Here is a 20,146-nt window from a genome sequence, read left to right as displayed (position 1 = left end):
ATAAAACCAACAGTACCTGACCTCTATACTATCCATTGTTTGCATACTATTGAGTATGCAAACAATGGATACTACAATGGCATAAATATCCCACAGTGCAATGTGGTAGTGAAGACAATGTCCATAATAGACAGCGACCACTAACCAAGGCAACTCTGTAACGTCAATAAGTAATACATAGCTCTGCAGGTGAATAACTATGGCCATGAGTCTGCTGACTGATGTGCAATTAAGGGAACACTACATGAAGGATTGTGGTAGGGGTACCATTACAGATGGATCGCATATTACATGATTACTGAGCCTTGGTATGGGTACAACACATGGGTTTGTGCTTTTTGTTAGCCATGCTAGTGGCATGGCTCCAGGAATGTCGGTCAGTCATTCGACCACTTTGACCCAGACTGAAATATCTAAAAATAAATTGGATGGCATACGATGAAAAAAGTTAAACCCATTAACATTATACATTCATATTGTATTTTGTACTACGCAGTGCGCACATTCTGCTTCTATCATGTTCTATTATGCATGTGTATTTACTGTAGTCAACCTTGAATTTTGTTTTTATTTATTGCGTCTACTTGTTATGTGTAGGACTACAGATGGAAATTAGTGTTTTGCTAAATCTGGTGCAACCATGTTTTCATTTCTTGTAAATGATTGTCATCACACATTGTCCTTTTATAAATCAACCAAACCCTACATGGCAAACATCAGCTTGTTAGCATGCTTATGTTAGCATGTATCTGGTGATGAAGATGCCTGGTTCGCATTTTCTTGCAGCAAAAATACTTCTACAGATGAGAAGAAGAACCAAAAACTCAAAAGGTTTTTCATTTTTGCTGTCAGGCGGTGTCATGCCGAGGTTGGCACAAGTTACCAATCAGGAAGGAGGCTCTCAGGAAGTGATGGGTAATTATAGCTCAGTGCATCTAAAAAGATACATACTACTGTTAATTTACGCAAAAGTATGTTGACCAATTTACATTGGGTATGTAGTGCATAGTAGGCGATTTCAGACGCAGCAAAATTGTTTCTTATCGACCGTTTCATTGGTCCTTCTTCACTTCCTGTCAGTGACTCCATTAACAAACATTCCAACAGGAAATGCAATGGGACCCATTTACAACATTTATATTCTCAAGTTTGAAACTGTCTATTACTTTATAGCTGCAGCAGATATTGAAGGAAAGTAAGAAAGACACTCAGTAGGAACGATCGACAGAAATTGTTCAACACAGGCAGAGCTGGCTGCTCACAAAGCCCAGACACTCCCCATATTAACACCACAGCAGGACACTCCGAATATCACCTCCTGTTAGGCTGAAACATGTTAAAGAAAAAAAAAGCAAAGGACTTATTTTGATAGCAGCATCCATTTACCCCCTGAGCCATCATTGCACAAGCATTCATATGAGTTTTTAAATATAAGTGTTTGTGTCCTTGTATGCAAATGTGTGTAAGTTTAACATGTGGATCAACCTGTTACTGTCGATCAATGATGACACACACTAAGAGACTGTCAAGGACATGTACAATTCACCGATCAGCCCTCAGGCACTGCCTTAGGGTCTTTCTACCAGCCTGCTCAGTGACACATGCGGACACACATGCATTCAGTTCCTGATTCCATAACTGACTTAGACCTGCTGCTGTTATCACCACAGGAGGAACACAGCACCGCACTCGGGAGAGGTAATTTGCCCTCTTTGCCTCAGCACAGACCCAAGCACTTTTCAAATGTCATTAGTCATTAAAAATGATCTAACAGTGATCATATCAGCACTTACGGATAAATCATAGCACATTTGACACCAGAAGCCCATTTCTATTCTGCACTGATGGATGTCAAGGATGCCACGCAAGCAACCTGAGGTGCTGCTTCACACTTGATTGAATCTGCTTATCTGCTAACATGCATTTCACTGCCGCGTCAAAACCAAATACTGCGCAGAAACAAATGCGACATGCGATGAAAAATAAAGAGGGCAAGAGCCAGATAAACGTAGACATGTGTGTTTCAGGCATTGAGTTCTGGTTTAGTTTTGACATATTTGTCATTAAGCCAAAGGGGCATAGAGGTGCAGCATGGGTCAGTCAGTCCAGAGCTGAATGCAATAGTTTCAGACTTGCTGATTTAGGGTGAAAGAAGAAAAGACTGACCTTTTCAGTTGGTGACGCAATGTAGCTGTATGGTGCATTCACCCTCTGTAACAGAGTCAAGTGACTCATGAGTATACAACATCTATTTTACACCATTTTCAAAAAAAAACTGTTGTGCAGACACGGTGTCACACGTTTGAAAAATCAGACCAAAATGTGAGGGGAAAAAGCCCAAGCGAAAGTAACACATTACATTTCTGATACAGATTTGGCATTTAAATCCCTCCCTGCTCTGCTCTGCTCTGCTGTGCTTTACTGAGGCTGGGCCTGCATGTGTGATCAAACAGAGATTGAACAACTGACTTTCTTCCTTCCCCTTCACACCGCGCCACGTTGAAAGGCTTCATTAAAGCACAGGGCTGGAGATACAGTATCAGAGGCAATTTTCCATGCCTTTCCTTGGGAAAAAAGAGGATCCCATTGTTAGAGACAGAGGGAGAAAAGTCTGTCAGGGCCTTTAGATGAGATATAATACAGTGCTCCACCGCCTCTGTGCTGTAATCTATAGTGATGGGCTTGGGCTAATGGGAGTCTGACCTGCAAAAGAGCTCATTGCGAGCCATGCAAAGACGCAGAGTGGATGAAGGAAGAAAAAGGAGGGGATGGCAGGAGGGCAAAAAAGGAAGACAGCGGGAGAGAGTGAGAGGAGGAAGATAAAGAGAGAGAGATGGGGGGAAGAATTGGCTTGAAATTTTCTGACAATGAAATGTCTCCAGTAATTGTTCCTGCGGTGATAAATGGTGTCCCATTGTACGGTGGGTCTCCTTGTCCTTGGGAGTCAAAGAGATGAGGAGATGGGAGGAGAGGGGAGCAGAGGAGGGAGGGGACGCAGAGATGGACTGGCAAAGCAGCATTTAACTTGGCTCCGGCTGCAAGCAGTCAACTTTCTGAAGGTGATGGTGTGTGTGTGTGTGTGTGTGTGTGTGTGTGTGTGTGTGTGTACATCAGTGTCTGTGTGTGTGTGTGTGTGTGTGTGTGTGTCTGTCTGTGTCTGTGTCTGTGCTTGTTTGTGTCTGCGTGTCTATGCGCTGTATACGTCGAAGCGTTTCTGTCGAAGTGAACCAGCAGGCAGCACAGTTGTGAGTGGGGCTCCTGCCCTTGGGGATGAGGCTGACAGAATAAAAACACATCATAACACTGCAGTAATATTCCCTTGACAACACGCTCCGAGCACTTTGTGCCCCAGAGACATTTTTTTGCAGCCATCCACGGTGAAGAACATTTACCATGCAGTGACTCTTCAGCAGACAGCCTAATCATTTAATGGAAAATCACAGTTTTACTTTTTCCTAATTTTGCTTACTTATTTTGCTTTTATGATAGTTTTGTTTGATACGCATAATCTGAGCCCGCCCTCAGCCAAACAACAACCATATACGCTGTCTGTGATGGCAGCTTATTATGACCAAGTGGCAACTTCCAGGACAGAAAAATGAAGCCAATGCAGAAGTGCAAAAACTGCAGTTCCTTAAAAGACCACTTGAGGGTGGCTCCAGAAGCCAGTCAATACTCATATACCCTAATGTTAAAATGCCAAACTCAAGACTTCAAAGTGAAAGTCTACACAACAATGGGTGACGTCATGGTGGCTACATGCATTATTTCTTACAGACTTTGATTACAACCCATGATTATGTTTATTGTTAGGCGGTGACCTCTAGTGGCTGTAGTAATTATGTCCAGACCAAAGGAGGAAGTCAGGTGATGTAGTAAAGAGCTACAAAGCCTGTGTGATGTAATATAAAGAGCATCAACATCTGCATAGGGGGGAGGACAGGGTGGATGGATGGCTCCAATAAAAACAGGACTTTCACCTAGGAGACCGCTGTTACTGTCCCACGTCAAGTAGTCAACGTAACAAAGGTACTAAGCCCAAGCCATTATCTCTTCCTAAACCTAACCAAGCAGTTTAGCTGCCTAAATCTAACCACAGGGTTTTTTTACACATTGATTGTGGCCGCTCTCCATTGTTGGACCTGGCTCGTTCATTAGGAGCATTACTGCAATACATATACTGTTCTCTTATTCATTGCACCACAGCCTCAGAGTGCAGAGTGCGCTCTGGGCACCAACAGAGCAGCAGAACACCAGGTGCTGTAAAAGTGAAACTGAACAGTTCATTGCGCTGGGTCTAAAAGTTCGCGTTAATCTGCAGCAGTAGACGCTTTGCTTAACTAAAGACTGATGACTTTCTCCCTGATTTTGTGTTTAGATGGGCAGATACATTTTCAGAGTTTAAAAAAACTCCCTACGTTGCAGAACCAATAGTAAATCTGCAGGGAGGTCCTTGTAAGCATAGTCCCACTAGAAACACGTGTAGCGTACAAAATGGCTCAGCCGTGCTTGCAGAAAACGCCATCAAAGTTAGTGGATGTTTGTCGCGTTTGCGGTGACACATTCTCGCCAACTAAAAGAAACAAACATAATATTTTCATATTTTTAATATAGACTCCCTCTATAGTCCGGGTAGAAAACCAGCAGAGCTTTTAGCTATATATATATATATATATGTATATATATATATCACATTTTTCACATTACTGTATCACCGTTTAGATTGATTGAACAAACATTAGTATTTCTGTGTGCACGTTTAGCTGGGCTAACCGTTAGCTGTTAGCCCTGTTAACCGTTAGCAGTGTCTGTAATAGGTAATAAATCATTAAACAGTCCGTGAAAAAAATATCTTTTCCAGTGGATATCTTAGTTACAACATGATTGAGCTAGCAAAGGTATTGGTAGGCTATGTGTGGTATTTATTGAGGTTTGGGAAATCACGATGTCTAGAAAGCATCACTGGCTGCAGTTGACAGGGACAGCTAACACTAGCAGCAAAGCTAACATCAGGACGTCATCTGTTAAAAGCCTCCCGTTGTCGGATACGACATGAAACTACTCCAGTTAGCTCAATCATGTTGTAACTAAGACATCCGCTGGAAAAAATATTTTCTTCACAGATGAGCACACGTTTGATAAAACGGAGTTTAATCTCTTGGCATCCATTTTCAAGCTCTCTGTGTGTTTGTTTCCTTGCGGACAAGAAAAGAGGGAGCGCACATTTCCGAGTAGGCGTGTCCTTTTCAAAATGCAAGAGGCTTCGCTTTGTTGCCGGCCGTTTTCGCCGGTGTGTTAAACACACTTTAGAAAGGAGTGTCCCCAGACTATCAGAAGGCGGAGATCTCTGATTGTCTGGTGGCGAGACTACTGCAGCAGCTGCTCCTCTCATCCACTGATCCTATATGATCAGCTTTGGATCAACTGATCCAATTATCTACCCTGCAACTCAAACTCCAAAAAATACTGCTGAGGGAATAAGAGCTCATAAAGAGTCCCACCTGCGCTGCGTTCACTGACCTGAAAAAAATTTGGAATTTAGAAAAGGAACACAGTGATAAAAAGCACTCAGCTACCATCACACATCGATCCTAATTCTGTGGGAAATACTGTAGCCATGTGTTTAAAATTGCAACTGTTAGATGTGCCCGTCACTCATAAACTGTCGCTTTGAAAGTCACTGGCACACAACCTATCTCTTCCAGTTATAATCTATATAAATGGTCCAAGATTAAAGATATCCAGTCATATCAGGCTTACTCACTCTCATTCAATTCCAAGCACCATAAAAAAACAACTCTGAGGCAAGCAAGTGAGTCACTGTGGAAATTGTATTGTTTCACACCTTTTTTTTGAGAGCTAAAATGAGACAAGAGGAAAGTGTATGCCACTTTCTGCTAAGCAAAGACTTACTCATACATATGTAAAAATGTCAAGCTAGGAAAAAGTAAGTGAACTAAATATCCAAGTTCAAACCACCTGATGAGAGAAGAGAAGCGCAAACAGTGGAAAAAAGGAACACAAAAAAAACAACAACAATGAAAGCTTGCTTGATAATAGTCTATTTCTGATTCATTCTGTTTAGCTGGCAAAACTAAAAATATCAATGTTCACATCTTAAATCTACAGATCTCTTAATTCTAAATCATATAACAAAAACACCCACAAGTTAATTGATGTGAAAAATAAAGATGCCTCCGCAGATTTCCCTCCCACACTGTAAAGACAATAATACCTGTTACAAGAAAGGTGTTGAACGCTTGTGGAGTCAGCTGTGTAAAGACGGCTTAATGTGGATACATTCCACAAGTGAACAAGCTGTTTCTGAAAAGTGCATTCAGCCCCAGAGAGCCCTTGCCGAGTCTGTGTTTCCCTGATAAGCATGAAGGTTAATTGGTATTTATGTCATTTACGTTTATTGGCATTTGTGTCATGTTGGGGAGAAAAAAGGAGAGAATAAAATAATGATGAGTGAGATATAGCATGGATAAGTAAGTAAGTAGTAATTCACTGAAAGGAGAGTTTTCAGTTGCTTTCAAAAGAAACTAGTTAATGTGACTAACATCTATCACTGTGGGCCCAAACAGGAAGTATGAGAAGAATGTCAGAGAGAAGAAGCTGTTTCTGCTACAACAGGACGTAAGGAAAGAGAAGAAGAAGCTGTTCAGGCCTGGGAAGGACTGTGAAAGCGAGAGGAGGAGGACACACTGTAAATGCTAAAGAGACTGCAGAGCCTCGAGTTACCCATGACACACATTAATCATTGGTGGCCTCTCTTCACTGCATACGAATGCATGGTGATGATGATCCTCCCCCTGCACCACTATCTTACCTACAGCTGTGACACAAACACAGGTGTCACATGAACCGCTCTCTTCTCTTCACTTCCTGTCTTTGCTCTTTTACCCCCTCCCTTTGTTTTTAGCATCACTTGATGTCCTCTCACCTCCCACCGTCTCTCCTGTCTACAACAACCCCCACCCACAACATACATCCACACTGACATTCATCTTATCCTGCTCCCACCCCCCTCTCTAGTCCCTGCTGGCCTTGGATGGGTCCATGCCAGGCAGAAGGCAGGTGGCTGAAAGAAAAAGGTTACACTCATTATACAGATTAAACCTGTAAATGCCCTGTCATTGGTGTAATCGATGTGCCACTTCATTGCAGTGACTTATTGATCAATCTCGTCTGGGGGTCGTACACAGTGCATCGTTATAGCTTCAGTAGTAGCAGCGACTGCCTTTCCTTTCAGACCCTGGCCCTTCCACAGATGCACTCTCTAACAGTTCCTCACACGTACTGGCAGTGTACTCTAATATGAAGTTCACCTCTGGCTGTTCGGTTTTCTTGGTCTGATAGCCCAACACAAGAAAACCACAGATGTGTAACATTTGCACATTATTATGTTGCAGTTATGTTGAAGCTTTATGTTATATTTCAACAACTCTGTGATTATGTTTAGGCACAAAAACCACAATCTCTATCAGCCAATCGGGATGCCACTGCAAAATTTTAAATCTGCTCTCTCCTCTGCTGCTGTCAGCTGTCATTTTAGGCAGAATTGTCACGCCCTCCTCACCCCATTCACCTCCAGCTATCGTACCCAGAGTCCAGGACAAGCTCAACAAAGGTTCCTTCCTCTACTCACCCAGATCATCAGCACTTCTCCATCTTCCTTTCATCTCATCTTCACCATCTCTACCACCACCAGCGTCTAGACCCGAGGGAGGTTCCCTATTCGACTATAGATTCATCACCCTCCTTAAATCATACCATCTCCATGGGGTCTAATCGCCAAAGACTTTACATTTTTCATTCTTAAGTGCACATGCTAAAAAAAATATATTTTTACATAAAAACGAGTCTCTCCTGATTGAACTGCTGTTGGTGGCACAATCACAGCTGGAAGTGCCACCGATTTCTGGCTAGAAAAACACCCAATTCACGGCTGGACATGTCTTTCCAGCCTTTCTAATGTCTTTCTAAATCACACGACTATTGGTAGCACAATCATGCCTGGAAATGCAGCCAGTGCCTGGCTAAAAAACATACATGTTATTCCGCCGCTATAACTGTGGGCATATACATCTGTAATGCATATAAGGATCCGCTGAAATCAAAGTCAGTTAAATAGCACCTCCATAAGTGCTACAATCTTCTAACCAGCTATCATTAACAGCTTCCATGCCCTATCACCACCTTTTTTTCATACCAGGGGTTGAACACATCTTTTTGGCTGTACCTGAAACTCGACTGAGTTATGAGTTATCAGGTCTTGGACACTTTTAAGAATTTATAGCCAAGAACTGCAACACTGTAAAGCAGTACTGTCCTTGCTCAGTGGTCATTCAGTAGTCAGCCCCTTCCTACCATTGTAGCACATTTCTGGAAAACAGACAGCTTTGTTTGCTGATAGGCACACAGTCTGGCCATTAAGTGTGAAAAAATAAACAGTTCTCCCGTGCCCCTTCAACAACTTTTCAACAGAGTTCTGTGAAAATCCACTTCATAATATTTTAAGATACGCTGGCAACAGACAAACAGAAAAACAGAACAGGCGAGGAAAAAAAAAAATCAACGACTATCCAATTCTCTTGATGGTGGTAATTAAAATTGATAACCATCTAAAAATAGCGCATTTTCTTTATCTGTAATTGTTTTTCCTGACAGCTATGCTCAGTCCTATAAATCTATCCTTCTATTGGAATGAAAAAATGTACTGTTTCAAGAAAAGCCTCGAGACAAACACAAACAGTATCAGACTACTCATTCAGAGCTATGTGTGCTAAAGAGAATAAAAAGATAAAAAATAATTAAAATTAGAGCAGCTCCTGAATTGAGTCAATGGGTGGATACCCACAAAATGAGACACAAAACACACAGAAATGTATAAATTCATGCAGTTCCTAAAACCAGACAAAAGGAGAATAAAAGTTGTTTGTGTGAAAGCTCAACTGACATCCTACCACCTGTCCAATCTTATCTGAGGGCTCAAATGAACTACAGTGACTCAATTTTGCCTCGCTGAAAGGAGATACATTTGGCTCCTTTGAAAGGAAACCCTTTACTGCAGGGAGGGAAGAAAGGCAGAGCAGCTGCCTCGCCTCGCATGACGCCTGCCTCTCCCAACCCGCAGATCACACCAACCCATGGCTACAAAGGACATCAATTTGTGATTACAAATAACACAGCTCGTCTGTCCCCACATTCAGCGGAGCACTGCCCAAACATCCCATTGCTCTTCTTTAGAACTCCTGTGTCCCTGCTGCATCAGTCTGATGGGGGAGGTATCAGGTGCACCTTTGGATTGAAAAAATAATTGGTTTTGGTAAATGGATAGATGGAAGCGTGTGATCGGCCAAGTTTGGGAAGCAGAGTTTACATGCTTATCATGCTGCACAGCTGCACACTGCGGGGGTTTCTTTGTTTCATGGCGGCTCGCTGAAAAGAGCCTCGATTGCTAGTGAGGCAGATTACTTTGTTTTAAACCACATGTTGGAAACAGCTCTGAATATATATAGCATTGTGGCGTACACAGCACCACAGCAGGCCTGTTCTAAAGTTGATTCCCTTGCCTTGGACAACATCTTTCCATGCCCTTTTTTCAGGTCAGTCACAGGAAGATGTGGAAGCTTGAACATACATGTTGCCTCAGGGAGCTATAGCAACAAGAGGTGAAGGCATGAGGCAAAAATGACTGGAATCTCTCGCCTGTTGCTAAGGGGCAAATCTTTTGTGTTCGACAGCTTGCATTTCAGCACGACACGCCCTCCCAGAGGAGGTATCCTCCATCCGTCTGCACAGCACAGGTCTACTAACAAAAAAATCAGCAGAGCCTCACATTATTGAGAAATGCGTCAGTTGTAAACAGTGAGCATTTGAAGACTTTGAGCACTGCCCTGCGGTATTTGCCACGAGGGTGAGAGTGTATCAGTCTGGCTTGTCGCTACGAGGAGTAAGCTCCTACAGCATGAGGCGCCATATTAAAGTCTTCATCATTCACCATTTTTTCCCCCACCCTCAGTTATGGATGGAAACAGATGACCGGGAAATTGCACCCTGTCTGACAAATGGCAGGATGGCATGGCTCTACGGGCTGCCCACCGGCAAACTGCTGCTACTGAGGGAAAGGATGGGAACAAATCGCCTCCCGCTGCTCCAATTACCAAACACGCTCATCTCACAGAGGGGCTGCAGTCAACTCCATGGGAGGGGGATGGAAAAACACTGGCTCGTGTGAGGGCAGATGATGATGGGGTCAAGGGTAAGATGACATCTCATTCCAATCAGCTATCAGCCTTAATTTGTTATTTCACTGAAGTGGGAGTCCAGCAGACAGGTGACCAATGCAGTTAGGACATTGCTGCATAATTCAAACAGTTAACTGATAATATAGTGTAAAAAAAACCCCATACACACAAAAGTGCTAAATATTCTGTTCTAGTGTTGGGGAAAGAGGAGAGCCAAGGATTTTCTGTCCAGTTAGGACGTGATATACTTGAGCTCTGCATTGGGGTTTGGCTATTCACTATTAGCTTAAAGTGCTCCTTAAGGGAATGAGGGAGTTACTAAGTTTTAAAAATAAAATCAGGGGAAGGCAGGGAGGGGCAGTGGGGGCTCTTTGTTAGATTTAAATGCTGCACTATGTTCTCTGTGACAGGCTGGTGGTAATTTATTGCCACAGCCATTACGGTTATTAGAAAACTCACTCAGGAAGACAAATGGCAGCCTGGCTGGTCGTTGGTCTTCCGTCAGGGCTGACAAGGGAGACGCAGCACTCTTGGCTATTGACATTTTCGCACCTAAAGCCAAGCTCTGCCAGCTGTATTGCAATTCAAACCCCAACTTAAAGGCAATGAGCTAAATCATCCCTGGCCTTGGCGTACAACTTTTCTTTATTTCCTTTATAAGGGGAAGAGCATTCTAGTAGTCAGCAACAGGGTACAGCCTTTTGAAATGGCCATTTCATGGGCAGATTTTTTTTGTTCCCCAGACTGACAGATTAAAATTAATCCCGCCATAAATAACTTCTATCACAAAGAGCCATTAAGAAAGACCGTTAGGAGTGTCTAAATGGAGGCCATTTCTTCTGTATGACTGAGAGTGTAGAGGGAAGAAGGAGTAGAGGGAGGAGATTTGAGGCAAAGGCACAGTGTGACAATGTCCTTTTTCAATTTCAACATTTCTGAGGGCCTATGAGTCATATTTCACTCAGTGGCCCAGAAAGAATGACAAATGATTCCAGTTGTTTTGCAGCAATTGAAAGTGAAAGGTGACATGGCTATCAGTGAGGACTTTGGCCCCACAATAACACCTTGTCCGTTAGAGCAAAATACAAGAATAAAAACAAAGGTTGACAAAGAACAAGGCTAAAAGTTAAAAGTTGGGTGGAATGAACAGTCAAGTACAATTTAGCTATTCTTAGAGGGGAGTAAAGCGGTTTGACCTGAACGAGACATTGCAAAAAAAGTTTGCCTATAACATTATATCCATTTTAAAATGTTTGTGTATGGTTCCATTGGCTTGTTAGATGAAGTGTGTCCTGTGTGAGTAAAGATAAAAAGAATGGCAACAAACATTCATCCTCCAGCGACCATGACTATCCACAGCATATTTCAGGAAGTACCGCCTTTTGTCTGATGTCTGTGATGCTTTGTCATGAACCGAAGTCTGGCTATAGGGATGCTGGACAAAAGTTCATGAGGTCAAGAAAAATTAAATCATGTTGCAGAGGAACCTGGCGCCTATATGCTGAGACATCTTGCTTTGGACAAACATTTTGACAGAAGATAAAGAGTAAGACACCCACTCAACATCTTTAACCTTTCTTGTAGTTTTGATGTATGTTGATTAGGATGTGTGGTCCCCTGCACCTGATTGGGTTGACCTGCTGAGGTGCAGACCATCCCCACTCATGCTTCCTGTTTAATGAGCCAGGGATCCTATTTGGAGCAGCACCCAGTCCGGCTCCCCAATCCAGAGTGTGCAATTTGGAACCAAGATGCTACAAAAGGTTGGCTAGCTTGACAGTTAGCATAGATGTTTCAAGGTAAGATGTTAATTGTTGAATTAGCTTTTGTGAAACTAGTTTTGAAGAACTTGCTAAACTACTTGGGGACTGGGCCTGGCGTAATTTTAAAAAACTGAGCACACACATACGTAGAATTGTTCCTTTGTTAGAGTCACTAGGTGCAGGGATGCTGTTTGTCTATTTTAGGTTTTCCATCAGGTAACATAGGATAGTGAGGTTTTTATTGTTCACTTTTGGTTTCATTTAATTAGTACTTCTTATTTAAAGAGTCCTCTTTTGGTTATATTTATGTCTTTGAGTTCAGCAGCACCCATGAGTCCTTTTTTCCCTTGCAGTTTGCCTCACATTTTTATTTTTATCAGATATTTAAAGTTGTCAATTAATAACTTTATTTTACCTAAAACACCTGCTTTTATGTTGCTTTCCTTTCCCTTAATGAGCTGAGTCGTAGCAGACACACACAGCAATGAAAGGAGCATAGTTGTGCAATTGTGTAGGAACTGCTTCTTTTTTTTTTTTTTTTTTTTTGTTTTTGTCTAGACTGACCAATATTGACCTCTCTTGGCCCATCTGCTTACTGGGGCAAAAACACTGGCTGGCTGGGGACAGCATTCCAAAGAAATCAGTCAATTAAAAAGTATGTGTATGAATAAGAATGCCATTTCATGTCGAATATGCATTCTCTTTCATTTTAAGAAACTGTGACTCAGACATTACAGGATATTGGACAAAAATAACCAGAAAGCAGTGTTTGTGGGGTGTATACGGTGGCCTGTTGTGTGCACTGGTAAATATAGAGAAGGGGTGTATAAATAACACACAGTAATTGTAAAGCCTGGTGCTCTTACACTGACATGTATTCCTGAGAGGCCACAGGGTGTCGAGAAGACTGTGTGTTGAATCGCTAATGGAATGTCATGTGAAGAGGAACGCTGGATACACGGGGGTAATGGTGATGATGACACAGTGCAGATAGCTTCCACAACAGTGCAGTTTGTGGCATTTTTGTGCCTTTGTCAAGGGAAAGGTTAATATATAGTGCAGCGGCTGGTTCCATTACCTCGTGTCAGGAAGCAGAAAGCCAACTGTACTGTACCAGAAAAATTATGACATTTGAAACAGATCACACCTGCACTGCATTTTTGACCTGTGGCTAACAACACTGAGACTTTCCTGGTCACAAATGCAAATTGATTTCATTCTGTCTTTACAAGGCAGGATAGGAATAGAGGTAGGCCTTCATATTGTGACATGTGCATTCTCCATGCTAGGCCCTTATTGAAGATATGTATTGGTTTAGCGAAGGCCGAGGTTCAGGGCACACTGGGGTTAACTGCCACTCCCTGACAGCCCAGATGAGAAAGTGATGTGCGCAGTGGGAGGTCACTGTGTGTCAGTCCGCCAGCTAACACTGGCTCATTGGGAGCCCGGCACGCTCCATTTAACATCACAGGGCATCCACAGCCTGCATGTCTCTCTCACACACACACACACACACACACACACACACACACACACACACACATGTTGAGGCCCTTGCTCCCCCAGCCTCTCCTGTATGGCCTTGCAGGGCTCCCTGCCTCCCATAGCCTTCCAAGGAAGCCAGAGTCACTCTGACTCATTAGGGTAATTGAGACAGGTCCTCCTGAGACTAAAGAGCTGCTGAATTGCTACCCACTCGCGCATTTAAAAGACCACTTAATCAAGCCCTTGTGTGTGTGTATGTTTCATTCTCCCTCATTCTCATCATTCCCCTCCTTTTTCTTGTCATACTTTTCTTTCCTTCCCTTTTTTCCTTCAGTTTGTGTCAGGTCATTGAGTCGGACACAGTGTGTGCTGCTAATTGCCAGAAAGGAATAGGATCTAGGGGTTTTCTGTCTCTAGACAACAGTCTTCTCCCCTGGTGTTGAGAAAGCCTCCGGTCCATGGAAGTGTGAATGGGTGACAGCAAAGAAAAAAAAAAATGCTGATCTGTGGATGTTGGTAAAGGAAGAGGGGAGGGGGGTGGAGATTGAGTGAGGGAGGAGAGGAGAATCCACCATCTCAGCAATTCTGGGGGCCCGGGCTGCTCTGAGCTGACAAAGACACCCAGATTGCGGCCAGAGGTTGTCTCAGCAAGGCGAGGTGAGCCAGAGCACCCGTCATGTAACAAGTCAGATTTAGCAATACTGCTGGGTCAGGTCAGACTCAGATTGAAGTTGGAGTCATGGCTGGCACCACGCTGCTCGCCTCTTCTATTGCTCATCCATCTGAACACAAATTACTGAGCCTTCCTCCTTCCGCTGAGAAATATAGACTGGTGCCTTGTGTGAGTGTGTGTGTGTGTGTGTGTGTGTACACGCACTTTATTTACACACACACACAAATCAAAACAGTGACGATCCTAAAGATGCTAGAGGATGGATGGATGCTCCCAATGTGTTGTATTTTCTCTGAAAACTGCATACAAGTCTCTGGCCCAAGTAGATGAGGACAAAACTGAGATGCTGTTAATCTGCTCCCGTGAAATAAGGCAATGACAACACAGTAAGTTCAACAAACCACCTATAGCACAAAACAGAGAAAAGGGGAGAGAGCGTCACCATAGAGACCTCTCTCTTTAATCATGCCCTATTTCTTTCTCTATTTCTGTCTCTCTCTTTCGCGCTCTGTATATAATTTTTTTTTAACCACCATTCTCCTCTTCTTTCCCTTTTTCTTATTTCCACAGCTCCACACATACACCTCCCTCCCTTTCTTCTCTCTTATCAGTGACAGGCTGGAAACAGAAGCGAGATAAGGAAACGCCAAAGCCAATACAAGGTGTGGTGGTCGAACACGCGGGCAGATTAGTCATTGACACGTTTGTCAGGTAACAATGGCAAACACGCAGCTCAAATTGGTAAATGGGAACAGAAACAATGAGATGAATTTCGCCTCATAATGCATTATGGGCCCTGCAGCATTAACAGCCAGATCCAGCCGCATACCGTTCATCCCCAGAGGTGTGGCAGCACAGATTTCTAAAACGGAGCCGCTACTACATACCTTAATCAGTTCCTGTCACTCAATCACTCAGACACACAGGCACACTTTAACACACACACATACACACATGCAAAGTTAAAATACACCAGGGTCTGCTTCATCACTCCCCCACTCTACCTGTCAGGAGAGTGGAGGCCTTAATACTCGTGAGTACCAACAGTTTGTGTGCATTCATTTCTACACATCACATTCACTGTATGTCTTTCAACAAATCTCAGTACTACTGTCAGCCATTTCAGTGTAACTGGTAAACTGACTGACACTCTGTTGATTCAGTGCAATTTAGGCACGGGATAATGTATCATTTTTTAGATTAGTTTTCTTTAAAGGGACAGTTCACCCCAAAATCAAAAATGCATATTTTCCTCTTACCTGTCGTGCTTTTTATCAATCTAGATTATTTTGGTGTGAGTTGCCAAGTGTATACCAGCCATTGAGATGTCTGCCTTCTCTGGACTACAACTGAACTAGATGGCACAGTTTGTGGTGCTCAAAGCCCCCGAAAACACATTTGAAAAAAAAACTCAACAACAGTGTCGCTTTCCAGAAATTATGACCCGGATACTCAAGATAATCCACAGACCTTGTAGGAACTATTTTGTTTCTGTTGAGCGACACCCACCAACCATGTCACTGAGGAGAAGACAGCATGCCTCAACTGCTAGCTCATCTAGCACCACTGAGATAGCTAACGTTACAGCTAAACCGAGGAGGACGCCATTAATGTTGAGCATAAGCCTCTTGTCCATGAGTAGATGTACTCTTCCTTCTGCACTGTGATACAGTTGGGCAGGTGTATTTTGGTAGAAGGAAAATAGTTCCTATATGAAAAGGTTCCTAATATTGCAAAAAACCACACATTCAGTATTTGGTGGAATAAGTGAAAAGCAAGGCCGAATAATAGCAGCGTGTTCTGATAACGCAATCAAACAGCGTGCGGCGACATATGGAGTAAAATGTCGGCAGTGTGGCGATATTTTACGTCCATCACCACACTCGCATTTGCGACTAAAAATAGTTTTGTGCGGGCAAAATAAATCATTCAGCACACTGTGTGAGTACAGATTTCAACCAGCAGCAGAAACGAAACGGCGAATCCTGCCGGTTGTGGGTTGAACAGGGGTCACAGACATGGACAGGACGTATTCCTGTCAAATACGGCGGCGCATGATAAGTCCGGCTCCAGGAATAACTTGTTGTCATGACTGCCCATAAGTACCTGAACAGTCGAGCCACGGCAGCACACAGTATGTGGCGAATCAGAGGAGAAATGAGCCGTTCACATTTCTCTATCTGTGGCAGGTAACGGTCCACAAACCTCACCGCACTTTAGGGACTGTTCTTTACTTATGAAGGGACTTGTCAGGGGAGGAGGGTGGCTGGTTGATTTTTATTTCATTTATTTATTTTATTTTGATCCCCCCCCCTATGTTAATCACTGATTGATGCTGTTTTTGAAGTATGAATAAGTTAATAGTTAAGTATGGATGGAGGGAATCTCTCCCACTTTCAAGGGGCAGCCCTTCTAGATTCTCAGTAATACTACAGGTAAGAGGAAAAATTAGTACTTTTGTATGTCTTCATTTCTTTTCAGGGTGTAATTTAGCTCTAAATGTACATTAACCTACTGGTTTAGGCTTGTGGTACATTACTGAGCTTTAACTATTCATCCTGTGCTCATGATAAACTGCTTCGGTATCTCACTTTATTTGGTATCTTAATTTCAAACTGGGTAGAGTACGTCAGGAAAATGTTCTGGTACACTGCAACTTGCTCACTTCTATGTTTGAGTCTCATCTGTGGTTGACAGAGTTGCTCTCTCAGTGTCACCATCAGGGATGATGTGCTTCAGCGACAGCTCACCAATAACTGCTGCTATTTTGTCATCTATGGATGACACTGAAGTACTCGGCACCCTTTCTGTGGCAATAATGTCTCTCTGTGTGCTGCAATTTGTGGATTTTCTTTTTAGGGTCAAGTTATTTTTTCTTCACCTCTGCCACAATTGGTGAAACAGTGTTCACAGTATATGTCAACTGCCCCCATGCTGTGTGTTTTTTATCCTTTGGAAATGCCACATGTGAAAGTGCTTATTAAAAAATGTATTCAGCTGAACCTCATTTAGCTCAACTTTATTGTCTGGGATTTTTTTTTTTTTCATCTTGCTCCATGTTTCCACAAGTAGTCCTCCTGTTTATCAAGGCTACTAGGGCATATTACAGAATTACAAAATAATAAACAAACAAAAGGCTCAGTTAAAGCAGTTACAGGTCGTATTTCGCTGCAGCTCAGAGGGAAGTTGGTTCTGTTTCTGAACAAACAGCCAAGTTTTGTCGCAGTTTTCCAAGGCTGAATATATGATACGGTATTCAAATGTAAGTTTTTCAGTACTGCCACATTAAAACTACTAACATTAGAGACATGCAAAGTTCTGTAATCTACATCTAAATTGCAAGAACATGAATTTTGTTTTATTTCCACAATGTGCTGCTACATAAATACCACGTAAGTGAACATAAGAGCATCTTGCAGTGCATCACACAACAGTTGTTACTTCCCAATGTTAACTGCAAAGGAACAGCGAAAACAGTGTAAGGCTTTATCATCTGCATATTTATATATTTTAAACACCCTTAGTGGCATGTGGCAGGTGTCAGGAATTTAGCTGTCGCTCTACTCACACACTGATGAATATTTGATGAATATAACTGATGAACCACTTGTAGGCACTCCTGCTGCTGACAGCTGCCAACAGAGGATGGTATCTATAAAATCAAATGATCAAATGTATTAAGTTGTTTTGATAAATATGTGCATTGTCTAAACCAGCAGTTCAATGTCTTAAAGTTAAAGTAACAGCTGAGACATTGCTGTAATGTGTCTCTATAACTAGACATATGTGGACTTCGAAAGTAGTGCACCAAGAAGAACTGATCCTGACAAGGTATTTGAGTGATATTGACGGGCAGGACAACTTGGACATTGGGCAATATTTACTGTGTTTATTGCTGTCTTTGCCTTCATCTCCTAATGCAGAAAACTGTATTTTTTGATCTATATGTGTACGTTCATGAATGAGCAGATGTGAAACAGGTGGGATTTATTTTTGTTCCCTGCTTATAGTGTGTAAACGCACGCTTCATTATTACAAACTAACTTGTGCATACACAGTTCATTCACCTATATTTTGTTCTTACCACGCTTTGATAAATACTGCCTCTGGACTTCAGAGGCCTCTCTTTTCCTACAGCCCACCAGAGACAAACACTAGAAGTGTATTCTAGTCAGCCACCTGCCACTTTAAATGGCACTTCAATCAAGAGAATAGCCACGAGTTCTACTCCTTTAAAATGTTACCATTTAGAATTATTGCGGCTGTTAAAGGGTGAGGACTAGACTCGAGCATGGAGCATGAAGTCATTCAATGTTTCTTCCTGGCTTTCTCCCTTTGTATTTAAACCAGTAAATCCGAATAATATTATTGTATTTAAGAGTGTGAGGGGGAAATAAAACTGGCAGCACTGAAGGTTTTGTCCCTTAGTTCCGCAAAGTTTTCGTTTTTCTCTCAGACAGCTCCCGCTGGCTCAATTAACTATTGATCAGATTTGTGGAACCGAATATAAATAATTAACAAAAGTGGAGATAGCATCTACAGCTCTGCAAACAACTTCAATACAGAGGCCTCTGTGTCTCTGATCAATAGGGCGTGGACAGCATGCAGCCACTGCGAGGACCTCTGCAAGGTGGCCACGGAAACAGAGAAAATCACATTTTTATCAGACATCGCAGCCGTGTCAGCAAAAAACATCAAGACCACAGAAGTAATCAGGCAGTGGCTGTTTTATTGTAGATACCAGAGTGGGGAAAACCATCTGTCTTTGACATTTAGAGGAATCTAATTAACTCTCTGACGTGGCAGACTAACAGGTAAATGAAAACTGAAATTGTTGTTGTTGTTGAAGCGCTGAAGTGCGATTGGACTTTTTCCATACAGGAAGTCCACCTAGAAAGATGTGCTCCAATGAGAATCTGTCATCCTATAAGCAGCTCTGGGGGAAGTGATAGCCTGGTTGTGTCCAACAAAGCCTGAGTAAGTAAAGATGTAACATACTGAAGAGAGAAAAGCATAAAGCTCCTTGGGGAAGGAAGTACTGTATGGCACTGTTGGGGGGAATTGAGCTGAGGCCTCTAGGTAACCCTATTTGAATATGAATGCGTCCCATGATCCACATCAAGGGCACTGACAGGGGCACCTCTATCTACAACTACCTCCAGCCAATGTAGTCGTGCGTCTGCAGATCTGTGTGTGTGTGTGGGTGCACAACTGATCACTCCATGCAGCCATCAGCCACCACATTTTTTCAAGGTACTTTGTACAGTGCATTAATCACAGGGACCCTTGAGCGCTTCCACGGATCCAAATATTCCGACCTTGAGGTTACAAGAAAGACATTAGTCCTGATCCATTCAAAGTATTGGAGACAGGGAGGGGAGCAGAGGGAGGGGGCAGAAAAGCTTTCAAGGTAATGAAATTCTGCCATAATTTAAAGGAAAAGACTTGTGGGGACAAGCCTGAGCCAGAGTAAGAAAAAAAAAAGATTAAATTGGATTTTTTTTCTTTTTCCCCTTTATTTTAAATTAGGCTTAAGTGCATGCGGGGGGTAGTTTTTCTTTCTCTTTTTTTCGAACAAAAGCATGATAACAGCATTAACGTCCAGAATGAATCGAATCATTTCCAAACCAATTAACCTTTGACAGAATGGATGAGTGGACAGGAATGAGAATGGCGCATAGGGGAGGGGAGAGAGAGGTGGGTGGAGGAGAGCAGGCAGCAGCGTGCAGAAACAGCGGTCTGACTGGCAGGGAGCTAGCTTTTGGGGGTGATTGCTGACTGAGAGCATAGCATGAAGGGGCCTGTTGGGGCTCCTGGAGATACCCCATTCAGACAAACATGCCAGGAAACCCTGCTGGTGGTCCATCTGAGTGGGGACATGCTGGCTGAAATGCGCAGCGGACCTGTGTCATGTATGTTTCCTGTATAAAAGGGGTATTGGTGGGAAAGTAAGTAACTAATAGCGGGCACCA

The 20,146-nt window shown here is 42.8% G+C and overlaps 1 protein-coding gene across 1 annotated transcript in view; it reads right to left on the bottom strand.

Moving 5' to 3' along the window:
* The window catches only part of pacrg (PARK2 co-regulated), a 189,887-nt gene that overhangs the window by 131,770 nt on the left and 37,971 nt on the right, over window positions 1-20,146 (bottom strand). The window lies entirely within an intron of this gene.

The sequence above is a fragment of the Epinephelus fuscoguttatus genome, linkage group LG14 (assembly GCF_011397635.1).
Source record: "Epinephelus fuscoguttatus linkage group LG14, E.fuscoguttatus.final_Chr_v1".
NCBI lineage: Eukaryota > Metazoa > Chordata > Actinopteri > Perciformes > Serranidae > Epinephelus > Epinephelus fuscoguttatus.
Note: the sequence above shows the minus strand (reverse complement) of the source record. Positions and strands in the feature narration are given on the sequence as shown.